Here is a 15,850-nt window from a genome sequence, read left to right as displayed (position 1 = left end):
TATTGCCCTTGGCACCATTGATACTGGGGCTGGATAATTCTTTGTTGCACATGACTTCCCTGAGCATGGTTGATGTTTACCTGTATCCCTGGCCTCCAGCGTCTAGATGTGTATCTCTTCCCAGCTGTGACCATCAAAAATGTCTCCAGACGTTGCCAGATGTCCCCTGGGGGTTAAAATCCCTCCCATTTAAGAACCTGTATTACCAAATGATGTGTGCCCATGCCAGATTTTACACAGGGGATTTCATTCTCTTTGGGGTTTTGGTGGCCTTTTAGGTGTGCTGGGCGTGACCAGAAAAACAGGGACAAACAGGACAATGAGAGGCCATATCCATGTGTTCCTTGAAGCTTTTTCGTAACAAGAATAGACTGTATGAGTTGTATCCGTGGTAATGAGAATTAGGTTGATGTTTGGGGATAGCCATGATAAAGCACTTTATCGAAAAGGAAGATAGAACTGATGTTTGTAAGTGAGAGCTTTGGAGAAAATAAAAAGAATAAAGAAAATCCTTGATAGGCATCTTCGAGAACAGAGGACAGAACAAAATGCAGCTAGCTTATCTAACACTGGGCAGAGCCATCTTGCAAATGGAAACGCTTTAGATGGGAAGATGGTATATGAACGCCTGGCACATAGAATGGATTCACACGAACGGGCGAGTGCCCTCACTCGTTTACAACTCACATCCGTGGAAAACACACACACACAAATGTGCTGCGCAGAAAATTAAATCTAAGACCCATTGAAGACGGTGTTGTATTTTCTGAGCCGTTACATTGATTGGTTAAAATTAGATTCTCGAACAAAATAAGAAGTTTTAATAATGTGTGAGTGAATACAAGATGAATTTGTGTGGAAAAATGTGTGTTGAAGACAGGTCATTATCAGCCTCAGACATTCGCAATTCGTGTCACCAACCCGGGAGATTGCAGACGTAAGATTTGTCATAAGTGTCTTCATCATGGGTTATCTTGTGTGATTGTTTTAAATTGCTATAAGAAATAGCCACCTTTTACATTCTCATGATAAAAAGATTCGGTAAAGCCAGTTACACAGCTGGTTCTTAACAGTTTAATTCTGTAACGTTGGGATGTGGGGGTACGTGCTGATCTTTTTTGGTACATATTTCAGCATTGACGTTTGCTACGATAAGTATTTCATTGCCTTCATTGCATAGTTCCTAAATGTCTACATTTTTCCTTGTCTCCATGTTTAAAACTTGGGTTATATTTTTGAAAGGCTGATGCCACGCGTAAACTATTCAAACTAATGCCGCAGTTTTACAGTAAGTTTTTTGTTCCACGAGGAAAGAAGCAAATGAACGAGGCTCCGAGAAAATACAAGAGAAAAGGGAAAGTCCATTTACTATGCAGAATTTGATGTCTGGAGACAAATTACTCCCACCTACAATTTGGCTGCCGTTGTCATTCTACGTTTATAGTGGATGCATTTGCAAATGTGAATGATGCAGAAAGCACACATTCTGGCCTCATTCTTCCACCTGGTGCAAACGTGCAGAATCAGCGAGGTAGTTCTTGTGCGATGGTGAAAAACCTGGTTGAAAGTAAATGCATGGAGCCAGCCACCCAAAGGTTCTGTTTCCACAGCTCCAGATTCCAGTGTGTGGGGTGTGTGTGTGTGTGTGTGTGTGTGTGTCTGAGAGAGAGAGAGAGCAGTTTTCTCCTTCTGTTTGCTCCATATTTAACACTAGAAATTCAAGGAAAAACACTCTGAATCCAACCATATCATTTTACAAATAAACCAAACGTTGTGGATTGAATTGTGTCTCCCAAAATGATACAGTGAGGTCCTAACACGCAACACCTCCAAAGGTGACCTTATTTGGAACAAAATTCTTTGCAGATGTAGTTAAGAGGAGATCAGTCACGGGGCCCCTGGGTGGTTCATTCGATTAAGTGTCCAACTTTGGCTCAGGTCAGTGGAGTACGTATTCTACAAGGCATGCCCATCAAACATTCCCAAAAGAGGATGGAAACACAGACCTTAGGAATTGGGAATCTTACATTCCACTAGAATCCCACGGTTCATGGCTTTGATCCCCACATTGGGCTCTGTGCTGACAGCTCAGAGCCTGGAGCCTGCTTCGGATCCTGTGTCTCCTCTCTCTGCCCCTCCCTCATTTGCACTCCGTCTCTCTCTCTCTCTCTCTCTCTCTCTCTCTCTCTCTGTCTCTCAAAAATGAATAAACGTTTAAAGAATTTTTTTTAAATAAAGAGGAGATCAGTGACATCCTGATCATACTGGTCTTGATCCAGTACGACACCTGTCCATCTCAGAGGGGAACATGCTGTGTGCACACACAGGCACACAGTGAGAAAACAAAGTGAAGATTCAGACAGACCCACGGGACGTCCCCAGCCATGGGACGGTGGGGGGCAGAGATTGGAGCAAGGCATCCACAAGCCAAGGGAACCCCAACTATTGCCAGCAGCCACCTGAACTTGGAAGAGGCAGGACCCTCTTCCTTTGGATCCTTCAGAGCAGCGTGGTCCTGCTAACCCCTTGATTCTGGAATTTTGGCCTCCAGAACCTTGATGAGAGAATAAATTAAACCAGTAGACTTGTCGTACTTTGTCACTGCAGTGCTAGGAATCCCGCCAAGATTCGGGGCTGTCCCACCCTACGGGAAATAGCCATCTGGGGTAGAGCCTGATGAAGGGCAGACCCCTGGCCCAGTCTCTCCCTGCTTCTCTGACACATTCTGGCAGTGGTGGGGAGGACACTTGTCCTCCATGGTCACCTCTGTGTCATCAGCTTTTTAGAGATGGCACCACATCCTATCACAGCCGCCACGCATTCTGGGAAGGGGTGACGGTCCCCTACTTAATTACAGCCCTTTGGAGGCAAGCAGTGGGCCTTCATACTCCTCAACTGTAAAATGAGTGGGTTGGACCGATCCCCAGGTCCTTTCCAACTAATTCTGCCTGATTCCAGAGCCATGATCATTGTAATTAAGACTCTTGACTTGAATACTGCTCATTTTAAACTGTGATTAGTGATACACACGCTCCGTGTATTTTCCGAATAAACTTCATTGTGACCTGGTTAAATGGCAGATACAAATGGAGCAGAGGGGGTGTGCAAGTAGAAATTGTGAAATTTGGAGCAAACCCAGAGGTATTGACACACTGAACAATGTCTAGATGATAAAAAATCTGGCTAGATCATAAAAAGCACAGTGCAGCACTTAGGGTAGAAAGTCTAAATGGCACTAAAATAAAACTTGGGACGTGGGTATGATTTGTCACATTCTGTCTCTGCCTCTGTCTTGCCACTGTGTCTGACTGCTAGGACATATCGACCCCAACATGGGTTTTCTCCAGCATCTTTTCAACTTCTGATCGTGGCATGTAAACACTTGGGCCGAAGAGCAGCCTTGTGTGTTTTGCGTGCTTCTATGGAGGAGGTGACCCCCAGTCTAGGTCATGCCTTTTTTTTTTCCCTTGGGGAAAGTGTTCTCTACATTTACGAAGCAGAATGGGGAATTCTTTAATCTCTCAATTGCTGTGATTGTCAGAACCTTTTGAACCATCGCCATATGTTTGTTTCATTCATCGAGGAGTGGCGATGCGTTGGACTAGCCTTGGGGAAGGAACACCCGGCAGCTCGCTCACGGGCTGTGTGGTCTGGCGGCGGCTAGAGACACGCATGTCAGGTGATGATGAAGTGTATGCAGCATCATCCCTTTAATAAGAAGTGGCTCAGTCGATGCTTATGGGGCTAGGAGGACACGACACGGGGGTTCCTGATAGGGGATGCTCCCTTAGGGTTGGCTTCATGAGAGGTCTTCCAAAGGAAATGCGACCTCCCAGTTGAGAGCGGGTTGAAACAACCTGAGGAAATAGTAGGGGAGAGACCGATTTTGGAGCCTGACGTGTGCTCTAAACCCTGGGCCGTGAAGGAGGGACAGTGTTTCCTAAACCTCTGTACCAGCGTCCCCTGCAGGGCAGTGTCCCACCCAGGAAAGGTTCTGAGCCAGCAGATCCAAGATGGAGCCCACATGAACTTGCTGCTACTGCTCTAGGGGGTCACACTCTGAAAACCACAGCATTCGAGTCTTTTTCAGGTTCTTTGGCCACAAACAGCCTGTTTAGTTTTTGACTCTCCCGTCCTGTTTTGGTTTCTCCTGTGTGGAAGGTGGCATGAATACGTCTGGGTCTGGTGGTTTGCTTCTGACAGTGAGTCTCGCTGCACTGATTTCCACGTTGCCTTTGTGTTCGGGCTCCTGGTGAGTTCAATCTCATGTGTATTTATTGGGCATTTACCATGTGCTATGGACTGTGCAGGATGTAAAGATTAATAATAACCACCATAAAAACTCATTGTTATTCCCCTATGCTTCCAAATGCTTGGCTCATACTTGAAAACACTTGAAGGCAGCCAGTGGTTTCTCATTTGAGGGATGCAAGGGCACATTGTCTCTCAAACGAGGGTCTTGTAACTCCAGGCTGGGTGCAGCTATTTTCCCTTCAGAGACTGAGAAACCAGGAACGGAGCTTCATTCGTTCATTCATTCATTCACTCATCCATCCATCCATCCATCCATCCATCCATCCATCCATTCGATAACCATGAATGCACAACAGTCAACAGGCTAGATAATGCAAGACATAGAAACATAGATAGGATTCAATTCCTGATCCTGGTGAGATCACCATCCCAGTGGAGAAGACAACATGATCAGTGGAGTATGTATTCTACAAGGCATGCCCATCAAACATCCCCAAAAGAGGATGAAAACCCAGACCTTAGGAATTTGGAATCTTACATTCCACTAGAATCTTACTTGGCATGTGTACCACTTGGGACAGGTTGTTATTTGTCTACATTACCTTAAACACAGCTGAAAACTGCAACTGTTTATTACCGCCTAGATTTTCTGGAAGTCAGGCGTTCAGGAGCCACACAGCTCGGTGGTTCTGGCTCACGGTCTTGGCATACTGCGCTTCATTTGGGGGCTGGGCTGGAAGTTTCACGAAGGCATTGGAGAATCTCACTCGTGTGTTTGTCAGCAGGTGGCTTTGTTCTTTGCCACACAGGCCACTCCCTAGGGCTAGTCACACAAACTTGGCGGCTGGCTTTCTCGAGTCGGGGAGGAGCGAGAGCCAATGAGAGGGAGGGACCCTAAGATGAAAGCCATTGTCTTTTCTACCTTGATCTTGGAGGTGGCTCATTATCAGATCTGCACGCACACCGTTGAAACCTGGCACCACGTGGATGGGGACAGTGAGACGGCATTCGGACAGGGAGGCAGGGACCATTGACGGCTATCTTGGAAGCTAGAGTGTCCAAGAAACTTTTACAAAAGAGGTTGCTTATGATCTGTGTCTCAGGATCGCTGGGGTTTTGTCTGAAGAGTAGAAGAAAGAGAGAGTAAACGTGTGTGTACCAGATGTGTTGGATAAAGGCATTCTCAAATGATAACATGCATGTGACATCGTGTGCCAGTTCACAGATGCACTTGAATGAGTGGGTTGAGTGTCATTTCCAGTGCAAGGGGTTGTATCGGACGACTGCGTTGAAATCACGGGCGCCTGGGTGGCTCTGTCGGTTAAGCGTCCGAATTCGGCTCAGATCATGATCTCACGGTCCATGAGTTCGAGCCCCGCGTCAGACTCTGTGCCGATGGCTCAGAGCCCGGAGTCTGCTTTGGATTCTGTGTCTCCCTCTCTCTCTGCCCCTCCCCCGCTCACCCTCTGTCTCTCTTTGTATCAAAAATGAATAAACATTAAAAATTAAAAAAAAAAAAAGAAATTGAAATGAGAGTGCTCCAGGTGGTGGAACTCAATGGGAAAGCCGATCGATGTTATTCTTTCAGCTGTTGGAGGAGCTCTGCTACTGTTTTTGCCGAAGTGAATCATTTACGGAATGTCAGTTTTAAGGGGGCGGATATGATGCGGGCAGGTAGCGGCCGAGATGGAGGTTGAGGGAATGAGGCTAGTAGAGGAAATGGAGATCCGGGGGGGGGGGGGGGGTTGACCCTGGGAAAATGAAACCATGGCGTGGGATGGCTACCTATTGCAGAGACAACAAAGCCACGGAGTAGCTATGAGACGCTGGGGTTGTGTTTCAGGTCCTTTAATTCAGGGGAAGGGAGAGGCTTCCTGAACTTGGGACAGGTCAGTCTTGCCAGAAAGTGCACAGATCTGTGAGACTGGCAGAGAACAGGCGCTTTGATGGTGGTTATAAGGTAATGGATGGACTTTAAAGATGGACTTACCCGGCCTCCACAGTGTCTGGAACGTAGTGTTTTTCTTTCTGAAAACTGGTCCGCCATATGCACCATCAAGACCTTCTCCGCCATTCTCATCACTCCATAGTACCTACTTAATGTCCTGACACGTCGTACCTTGAGAAGAAGAGCTCTTCATAAGACACATGGCTCTGTTTCCTCTCGCGTCTCTTCTGCCGTCTTTTCTGACCGCGCACCTCGACTCCGTGGCTTTGCCCAGGTGGCCACTGCGGGGGTGAGTCTTCAACAGAGCCAGCGTCCTCCCGGGACTTTCTCTGTAGACTCTGACGTGTTCATTGTCCCAGTTCCTAAACGCTGTCCCCTTGGCTCCCCTCTACTGCCTTCCTGTGCCTTTAGTGAACTTTCCGGTATCTTCTCTGCATTTTCTGCATTTTCTCATCCTGCTTCTTCAGCTACTACTGTTGCCCCAGACTGTCCCACGTAGCTTTGCATCTGTTCGTGATTCAACCATAGTTTCCACCTGGGACACCCCTGGGTTTCTATTCTCTGCTCTGACGTCACTCTCAAGCTCCATCTTGCTCTCACGGTCGTCTCTTTTGAGGATGACTTTGTGCATACTGCCAAAAGCCCAGTTCGGTGTGTCCAAATTCAGCCCATCGTCTTTCTTGCCAAGCTTGCTCTGTTCCCTGCATTTTTGTTTTCCCAGACTCAGTCCCTCATCCTGCACTTTGCATCCTGTCTCTCTAGTCTGCCTGGTGTAATACACTTTCCGGGTCTCCTTACTTCCTTGGCTGGGGTACGTCTCCACTGTCCACAGCCATGTTCTCTCTTTAGTTTCGCTATTTTACTAATGTCCTATGGCTGTTCACACTCTCCCATCTATTTGGTCTTCCTGCTCCACCTTCCTGAATAATAGGTTGCATCAAAGGACTGTCCAGTCCGGAAACTGTGCTCAAGCCCACGTTTTTGTCCATTCCCTGTCCCGGCCATGTGCACTTTGTGGCCTCTCCTCCCTCGTATGTAATGTTCCATCCAGGCTGATAATCGCAGGGATTCACTGCACCTGTTCCTTGCTTTCTTGCTGTCATTCTCATGTTCTCCTTCAACCTGGGGTACTTGTGTATTCCCCTCTACCACACCGGTTGGGAAAACCACTCCTGTGTTTCCCCTTTACTCACACACTCAATACTTGCTGTCTCCAGGTATATGGTTCCCCACCCCCTCCCCCCCCCAGCACTGAGCCATTGTCTGTGACACCTGCAGGATGTGTCCTACAATTCAGTTCAATTTGATCCAAACTGGAGTCAGCACAGACCCCACAGGTTAAGGGCTCGGTCCCACAAGACTTGTCTCCACTGCAGATGTCAATTGTAAGCAATAGGTCCCTAGGTTACCCACAACTTTCTTCCAACTTGGCTACGGATCAGAGGTTCCCAGAATCCCCTCCTTGGATTGTATCATTTACTAGAACAGCTCACAGAAGTTGGAGAAACAGTTCTTTAATGTCTTCCAGTGTATTTTATAATCAAGGAGATGATAAAGGATACAGAGGAACACCCAGATGAAGAGATCCATAGGATGAGGTCTGTGAGGGTCCTGAAGCAGGAGTTGTGTCCTCTTGGAGTTGGGATGCACCACACTCCCAGCCGTGGATGGACGCACCCACCCAGAAGCTCCCTGAACTGTGTACTTTTCAGATTTTATGGAGGCTTCTTCATGTACTTGTGACCAATCTTTAACTCAGTCTCCAGCCCCTTCCTCTTCCCAGAGCATGGAGGGGGGCTGAACATTCCAAGCTTCCAACCATGACTTGGTTTTCCTGCCGACCAGCTCTCATTTAGAAGCTATGTTGGAGCCCACCAAGTGTTGCCTCATTAGAACAAAAGACACTCCTACTGCCTAAGAAGATCCAAGCTAATTAGGAGCTCGGTATGAGGAATCAGAGTCGTAGATCAAATGTTACAACAAGGATGCTCTTAGTGATGTAGGAATCGCAGGGGTTTTAGGAGTTCTGTGCCAGGAGCCAGAGGCAGAGCCCAACGCGTTTTTTTTTACCTAGTATGTCACACATATCCATACTTTATCCATCACACGAGGCTAGGATTCTCTCTGCTCACTTTCTTCACACACTCGTTTCTGGTACTCAATTTCTCTCAGAGGAGCCAGGTCACCTAATGCTTCCTGGCTGTGTGGGGCTGACTTGTTCACGTTCCGGTTTTCTCATCTGTAAGAGAGTAACGTAGAGAGCGCCGGCATCTAGAGGTGTCTGCGAGATGAAGAAGTTACTGAAGCACGTGACGTACCTTGAAATACAGGTGCATCCTAAGGCAGGCTCTTCGTATCACTTATGATTGACCTTTCGTTCCTCCTTCTGCGTCTAGAATGTCTTACAAAGGATGGCTTCGTGTTACTTAGAATAAACCCCAAATTCCTTTTACTGACCTATTTGGCTTTTCACAGTGAGCCTCCTGTCCACCTCCCCAGCTCCATGGCATAGCCTTCTCCGATTACCACCCTGCTGGTATACCAGTTGTCTCTTGATTTTGTGATCCAACTAAGTGGGTACCAAATTAGGACATTGCCTCTACGCTTCCCCTGCCTGGAACACCCTTCCCTCTTCCCACTTAAAGTGGGTCACATGCTCTAGTGTCTTCATATTTAGCCCATGCTTACTTCCTTCTTGGTGCTTCCTCAAATTGGAAGGCATTTTTATTTTTTGCCCACTAAGGTGTGTTTTAAAGTGTTCCTGTCTTCCCTTAAACGTGTGTCTTTTGGTGAGTCCCACTCAGATGAGACCCTCATTGGGTGTTTGTTGAAGAAATGAGTAGACACTCTGTGGATATGCACTGAGTGGATGACAAAAGTCAAAGATTGCACTTTGAAGACAAGCGTTGACAAGCCAGCCATCATGGGTTCTTAGACAGCATGGAGTCAAACCAGAGACAGTATGAGAGAACATTATTTTTTCTATAAAAAACATTTTTTCAAATGTTTATTTTTGAGTGAGATAGAGAGAGGGAGACAGATCGCAAGTGGGGGAGGGGCAGAGAGAAAGGGAGACACAGAATCCGAAGCAGGCTCCAGGCTCTGAGCCATTAGCACAGAGCCCGACGTGGGGCTGGAACCCATGAACTGTGAGATCATGACCTGAGCTCAAATCGGATACTTAACTGACTGAGCTACCCAGGCACCCTGAACATGTTTTTTTTTTTTCTTAGAGTTTATTTTAATTTGTTTTGAGAGACAGAGATAAAGAGCGAGCAGGGGAGGGGCAGAGAGAGAGGGACAGAGAGGATCCCAAGCAGGCTCTGTGGTGTCAGCATAGAGTCCGATGTGGGGCTTGAACCCATGAACTGTGAGATCATGACCTGAGTCCAAATAAAGAATTGGACAGTAAGGCGACTGAGCTCCCCCATGTGCCCCAAGAACATCTTTGATCATTTAACCTATTTGTTGTAGATGGAAGTTAGTCTCCCACCGAAGGGGAAAATGGTTCTACCTCGATTATTGAGCTTGTAAATTAGCATGATTTACTGAAAATGTGTGGTTTATGCCACACACTTCTGTGATTTATTTCTAGATGTCTTTTTATCTTAAAAAAAATTTTTTTTGCCAGTATGCATGTCCCTCGACTTTTCTGAATTGTTTTTCTGTATTTTTTTAAAGACAGTGTCAGAGAAAGGCTTCAGGTTTCCCATTCCAGTCCATGCCTGGAAAATTAAGAGCAATAAATTTTCGGAATGTAAAGGATTCTGGAGCTTAATCATTTAATGTCTTACAGGAAAGCTATAAATCCACCGGGCTCAGAAGTCTCTTCTGCTTGCAGGATAGAGGAGCCGAGGACTTTTTTAATTTTGTTGTAAAGGTTTGGGTCAAAATTAGCAATGTGGGCAAGAAACGAATTCCTTGAGAGTTCATCGGAATTGTGGGTTGACTCAGCAAAAGTCGAATCGGGTAAAATTGATTATATGTATTTTAAGTTATTTTTTAAATTCTGAAGAGAAATTTTCCTCTTCGTTGTTTTTTACTCAGCTTTCAGAATGCTAAAAATTAAACAATCTGAACATTGTATAAAACTGGGAGCAAATCCAAAGCAGAAACAGATGTTTTATTAAATATGCATCTTTACAAAACTGGATATAATTTGGAAGATTGTTCTGTTTGAGGGATGGGAGGTAAAATTTGGGGGAGATAAATGAGGTCACTTACATTAATTTGAACATTTAGGTACACATCTAGAAATATCCAGGATGACCCCCTGATACCTAAACAGACATTTTCTTCTTATGTGAGCATCCTTTTTTTTTTTTTTTTTATAGCTACCCAAGAAATGAAAACCCCTCGTTGTTCTTTCAGAAATTCAGCAGGTCACTGCAACTCAAAACAAAATTACTTAATTTCGGAGGAATAAGCGTAGGATTGAAAAAAAATTTAGGGGTGCCTGGATGGCTCAGTCAGTGGAGCACCTTCTTCCTCCTCCTTCCCATGGGCTGGACTCTGACAAATATGGCCGTTGTCGCCCTCCTCTCTCAAGGTCTTCTACTGTGCCAGCTCCTAAGATTTTCTTACAGCTGTCATCTCTGCTGAACCGGCCAATTTCTATTCCTTAATTGCCGGTCCGTGAGGTCATGCAGTTATTTATGAGTCGTTGCTCTGAGGATGCTCCCTCCTTCATGAGAAGTCAGGCTCATTGAGGACAGGGGCTGTCCTGTGCATCTTTGGAATTCAGGCTCATTGAGCATAGGGACTGTCCCGTGCGTCTTTGGAATTCCTTTTCTGACTTCCTGTCTCATTCGTGGTTTGCACTCAAAATACACTTGTGGAATGAAATGACAGGATCTCTAGACAATATTTATTGCAAGTTATTTAGGTACGAGGGAATAAAATCCCATCAGTACCCTCTTGGAATGTCAAACGTGTATGAATGCCAACTTTTATGAAGGTGTTTATATCTTTCTATCGTATTTTCTAGGTATTTTTTTGACCTACTACGCGGGGTGAATTGGAATGGCTTTGAAGATCTTCATGAACCCCCAAATCTTCAGTTGTAAAGATGAGAGTACATGGAGAGGCCTCCTTGAAACATTATCCTAGTGTGGAATGAATCCTTCTTCTGTCCGGACCTGATATTCCTCAGAAGGTCTGTCTGCTTTGAGTGATGTACTCTCTGTACGCTAAGATTCTATCAACATGATACAATAATTTTATGAATAGGAAATGATACATTTACATATTACAAATTATATTAAATTATTTACGTATGATAAATTATATTGAATTGCATATTATATATGTGTGTTAACAAACTATAATATTGCTAATATATTAACAACTCATAAATATTGTTTTAGTTAGTGCCTCCTGTGTGCTCTTGGTTGGGGTAGATTCTTATGATTCATCGCTTACATACAACACCCAGTGTTCATCCCAACAGGTGCCGTCCTCAATCTTCCCCTCTCCTCCGCAACCCCCATCAGCCCTCCTCAGTTTGTTTTCTGTATTTCAGAATCTCTTATGGTTTGCCTTCCTCTCTGTTTGAAACTGTTTTTCCCCTCCCTCCCCTCTTCTGTTAAGTTTCTCAAGTTCCACATGAGTGAAAACATATGATACCTGTCTTTCTCTGACTGACTTATCTCACTCAGCATAATCCCCTCCATTTCCACCTACGTTGCTGCAAATGAGTGCCTCCTCTTTTTAATCCACCTTGACTATTTGGAAACTGTCATCACAGGCCATATATTATTATAATTAAAAGTTTCTTCTCTAGGGGCACCCGGCTGGCTCAGTTGGAAGAATATGCGGTTCTTGATCTTGGGGTCGTGGGTTCACACCCCACGTTGGGTGTAGAGATTACTAAAAAAAAACACTTAAAACAAAAGATTCCATTTTTAAAAAATATTTATTTATTTTTGAGAGAGAGAGACAGAGTGCAAGTAGGGGAGGGGCAGAGAGAGAAGGAGACACAGAATCTGAAGCGGGCTCCAGGCTCTGAGCTGTCAGCACAGAGCCCCACATAGGGTTCAAACTCATAAACTGTGAGATCATGACCTGAGCTGAAGTCGGATGCCTAACTAACTGAGCCACCCAGGCACCCCAAGAGTGGGATGTTTAACCAACTGAGCCACCCAGGTGCCCCCAAAAGATTCTTTTCTATATCAATGAATACATATTAAGTACACTGTAAGTCTTTACAAATGATAAGTATATAGTAGGGTATACTTTTTGTGTCAAAACCTAGATTATAGGGGTGCTTGGATGGCTCAGTTGGTTAAGCATCTGACTTCGGCTCAGGGCATGGTCTCACGGTTCGCGATTTCGAGCCCCGAGTCGGGCTCTGTGCTGACAGCTCGGAGCCTGGAGCCTGCTTCGGATTCTGTGTCTCCCTCTCTCTCTGCCCCTCCCATGCTCATGCTCTGTCTGTCTCTGTCAATAATAAATAAATGTTAAAAAATATTTTAATCTTAAATAAGAAGTATTTCAATCTAGAGAATTTATTCTTTAACCTTTGATACATGCTATAAGGCACATGACTATATATTTTTTAAGTTTATTTTGAAAGAGAGAGATCCAGAGAGAATGTGAATGGGGGAGGGGCAGAAGGAGAGGGAGAGAGAGAATCCCAAGCAGGCTCCACACTGTCAGCACAGAGCCTGATGCTGGGCTGGAACTGTGGGATTGTGACCTGAGCTGAATTCAGACGCTTCGCCACCTGAGCCACCCAGGCGCTCTGGCATGTGACTAGACCTTATAATTTAGCTTCAGATGTACAAAGTAAGCCTTATTGCATCACGCCCCACAGTCACCTTTATAGCAGAAAACAAAGGGGAAAACAAAGGAGCATTAGAATGTGAGCGTGTTCATGACCTACATTCTCCCTTGATTTCAAAGGTTAGCCCCAAGTGTCGTAACCATATGGGTATAATAAATTTTTTTTCATGTTTATTTTTGAGAGAGAGAAACAGAGAGAGAACATGAACAGGGGAGGATCAGAGAGAGAGGGAGACACAGAATCCGAAGCAGGCTCCAGGAGAGCTGTCAGCACAGAGCCCGACGCGGGGCTCGAACCCACGAACTACAAGATCGTGACCTGAGCTGAAGTCGGATGCTCAACCGACTGAGCCACCCAGGTGCCCTGCCATATGGGTATAATAAAGGGCCCTGCCTGTCTCTCGGGCTCATGAGGATTTGGGCATTTCTTTACAGAAACCAATCTGGGAGTGTGTCACATTGTGGGTTCACACATCACAGGTTATCCTCGAAGAAGAAACTAAAGGTGTTTGGGATGTATTTAACCTTGCAAAGCAGGAAAGGTACTGCAGTCTGTGCTCAGGATGGAGGGTAGGTCCCAGTAAGAGAGGGATGGGAGACAATGAGAGGGAGGGGAGACATTTTTCCTGTACAGTCCTCTTAGGCAGAGTGAGCATGCATGAACAGAATTCTTTCCAGTGATATGGCATCAGGGACATGACCACACAGTAAGCACTAGATGCTGAGAATGTGGATTTTGTGCTCTCAGATTAGTGTAATATCAGATTTTACAATAAATAAGACACATGCCAATGTGATTAATCATTCCATCTCACTTGTATACCTTAAATAACACACCGACAACATAAAGCAAACCCAGAAACAAAACCCAACCTTAAAATAATAATTAAGGAATATTTTTCTCTACCCCATTACAAGAAAAAAAGATAGGGGCGCCTGGGTGACTCAGTCAGTTAAGCAACTGACTTCAGCTCAGGTCATGATCTCATGGTTCGTGAGTTTGAGCCCCACGTCGGGCTGTGTGCTGACAGCTCAGAGCCTGGAGCCTGCTTCGGATTCTGTCTCCCTCTCTCTGCCCCTCCCCTGCTTGTGCTCTGTCTCTCCCTTTCAAAAATAAATAAATATTTTTAAAAAACATTAAAAAGAAGAAAAAATATGTATGGCCCATGAGACATAATTGATACTAGAGTTTGTAGAACTTTCCGGAAGCACGTATAAATATACATTGTGATTGCGTACTTAACACTTGCCTGGAGTCGTGAGCCTAGATACGATGTGTGATCAGGTGAAATACAAACAAGGCCAATTTCTATGTTGTAATATTAATGATATGATGCGAGAATGGCCAGTATTCAATGAGCGTCTACTGGGTGTCTGTCACTTACGCATTATGAGGTTATCTTGGGTATTGATATCACATAGCCTCCTTTTCACTGATGAAAACCATTGGAGGTGTAGATTCCCACAGTGCGGAGTGAGGACGTGGGAGAGAAAAGATGTCCATTGTCCCACCTGACTCGTGTAGCAAGGTGTAGAGAAGGCACACTGCCTCGTTTAAGTCCACCCCTACCTTTTACAGCTCCATGCTCCTGGGCTAGTTGGCTAATACTCCTCTAAATCACCTTTTTCAACTAATGGTGATGATGCCCTTCCTTACCTTCTATGCTTGTTGAGACAATAAAATGAGTCAGTATATACAGCAGTCGGGATATGCAATGTTGACCCACTATATATGGGGTGGCTACTATTTCATTCATTTGTTGACGATGCAGCTTGATATTGTAAAGTGTGTGGTCTTTGATGTCTAGGTAGACTCAGCCCTCCCTCCCAGCTGATGAGCTGTGTGACTCTGCATGTGAATATCGGTGTTTCTTCTTCTTTAAAAAAAATTTTAATACCTGTTTTTGAGAGAGAGAAAGAGTGCAAATGGGGAAGGGGCAGAGAGAGAGGGAGACAGAATCCAAAGCCGACTCCAGGCTCCGTGCTGTCAGCACAGAGTTTTACGTGAGGCTCGAACTCACAGACTATGAGATTGGGACCTGAGCCAAAGTTGCACGCTCAACCGACTGAGCCACCCAGGCGCCCCTCGGTTTCTTAACTGTAAACAGATGTGATAATAGTACCCCGCAAGGCTGTGGCAGGGTCAGCTGTGATGAATGCAATTATGATTGTTGTTCCATACAAATTCATTCTCACAAATATATTTTAATCAACAGTATTCATGAAACACATTTTAATAACTGGATGTGTTGTTATGAGTAATCAGAACATAATTAAAATATGACCCTGCCTTCCTACGGTTTAATAACGTGCTGGCTTGTTTCCTTTGAAACCCAAAGACCTCATTTGCTTGGTACTCATATTCTTCCACCACGGGGGTAACCTGAGAAGTGCATCCAACGATGTATTCCCGTTTTCCGCTTATTCCCCTTTCTAGAGCTAGAAAATGGTGAGCACCTCCGTGGGCCGTGTCAACTCACTGTCCTGTCAAACTGCCCACAAGGAGCTACCTTCCCTTGTTGAGGTCCTCATCTGGACCTCAGCTATTAATTTGAAGGAGCAGTGTTGTATGAGAGTCACCCTTTAAAGAGAAGATTCCATGTTGAGTTGACAAGAATAATGGTGACTGCTCCCAGGATGAACACTGCTCAAATAGACACTAGGTTTGTCACAGTGGAGCCAAGTGGCCATGAGCACGTTGGGTCCTTCCCATCCCCAAGCACACATGACCACATTGGGTCCTTCCCATCCCCAAGCACACATGACCACGTTGGGTCCTTCCCATCCCCAAGCACACATGACCACGTTGGGTCCTTCCCATCCCCAAGCACACATGACCACGTTGGGTCCTTCCCATCCCCAAGC

General features: G+C 45.3%; 1 protein-coding gene across 2 annotated transcripts in view; it reads left to right on the top strand.

Moving 5' to 3' along the window:
- Positions 1-15,850, top strand: part of NLGN4X (neuroligin 4 X-linked) — a 315,466-nt gene that overhangs the window by 22,409 nt on the left and 277,207 nt on the right. For both annotated transcript variants that reach the window (XM_042926569.1, XM_042926570.1), the window contains exon 2: positions 11,190-11,357. The gene's annotated coding sequence lies outside the window, so the exon portion shown is untranslated. The remainder of the gene's footprint in view (positions 1-11,189; positions 11,358-15,850) is intronic.

Source organism: Panthera leo, chromosome Y, assembly GCF_018350215.1.
Source record: "Panthera leo isolate Ple1 chromosome Y, P.leo_Ple1_pat1.1, whole genome shotgun sequence".
Lineage (NCBI taxonomy): Eukaryota > Metazoa > Chordata > Mammalia > Carnivora > Felidae > Panthera > Panthera leo.
Note: the sequence above shows the minus strand (reverse complement) of the source record. Positions and strands in the feature narration are given on the sequence as shown.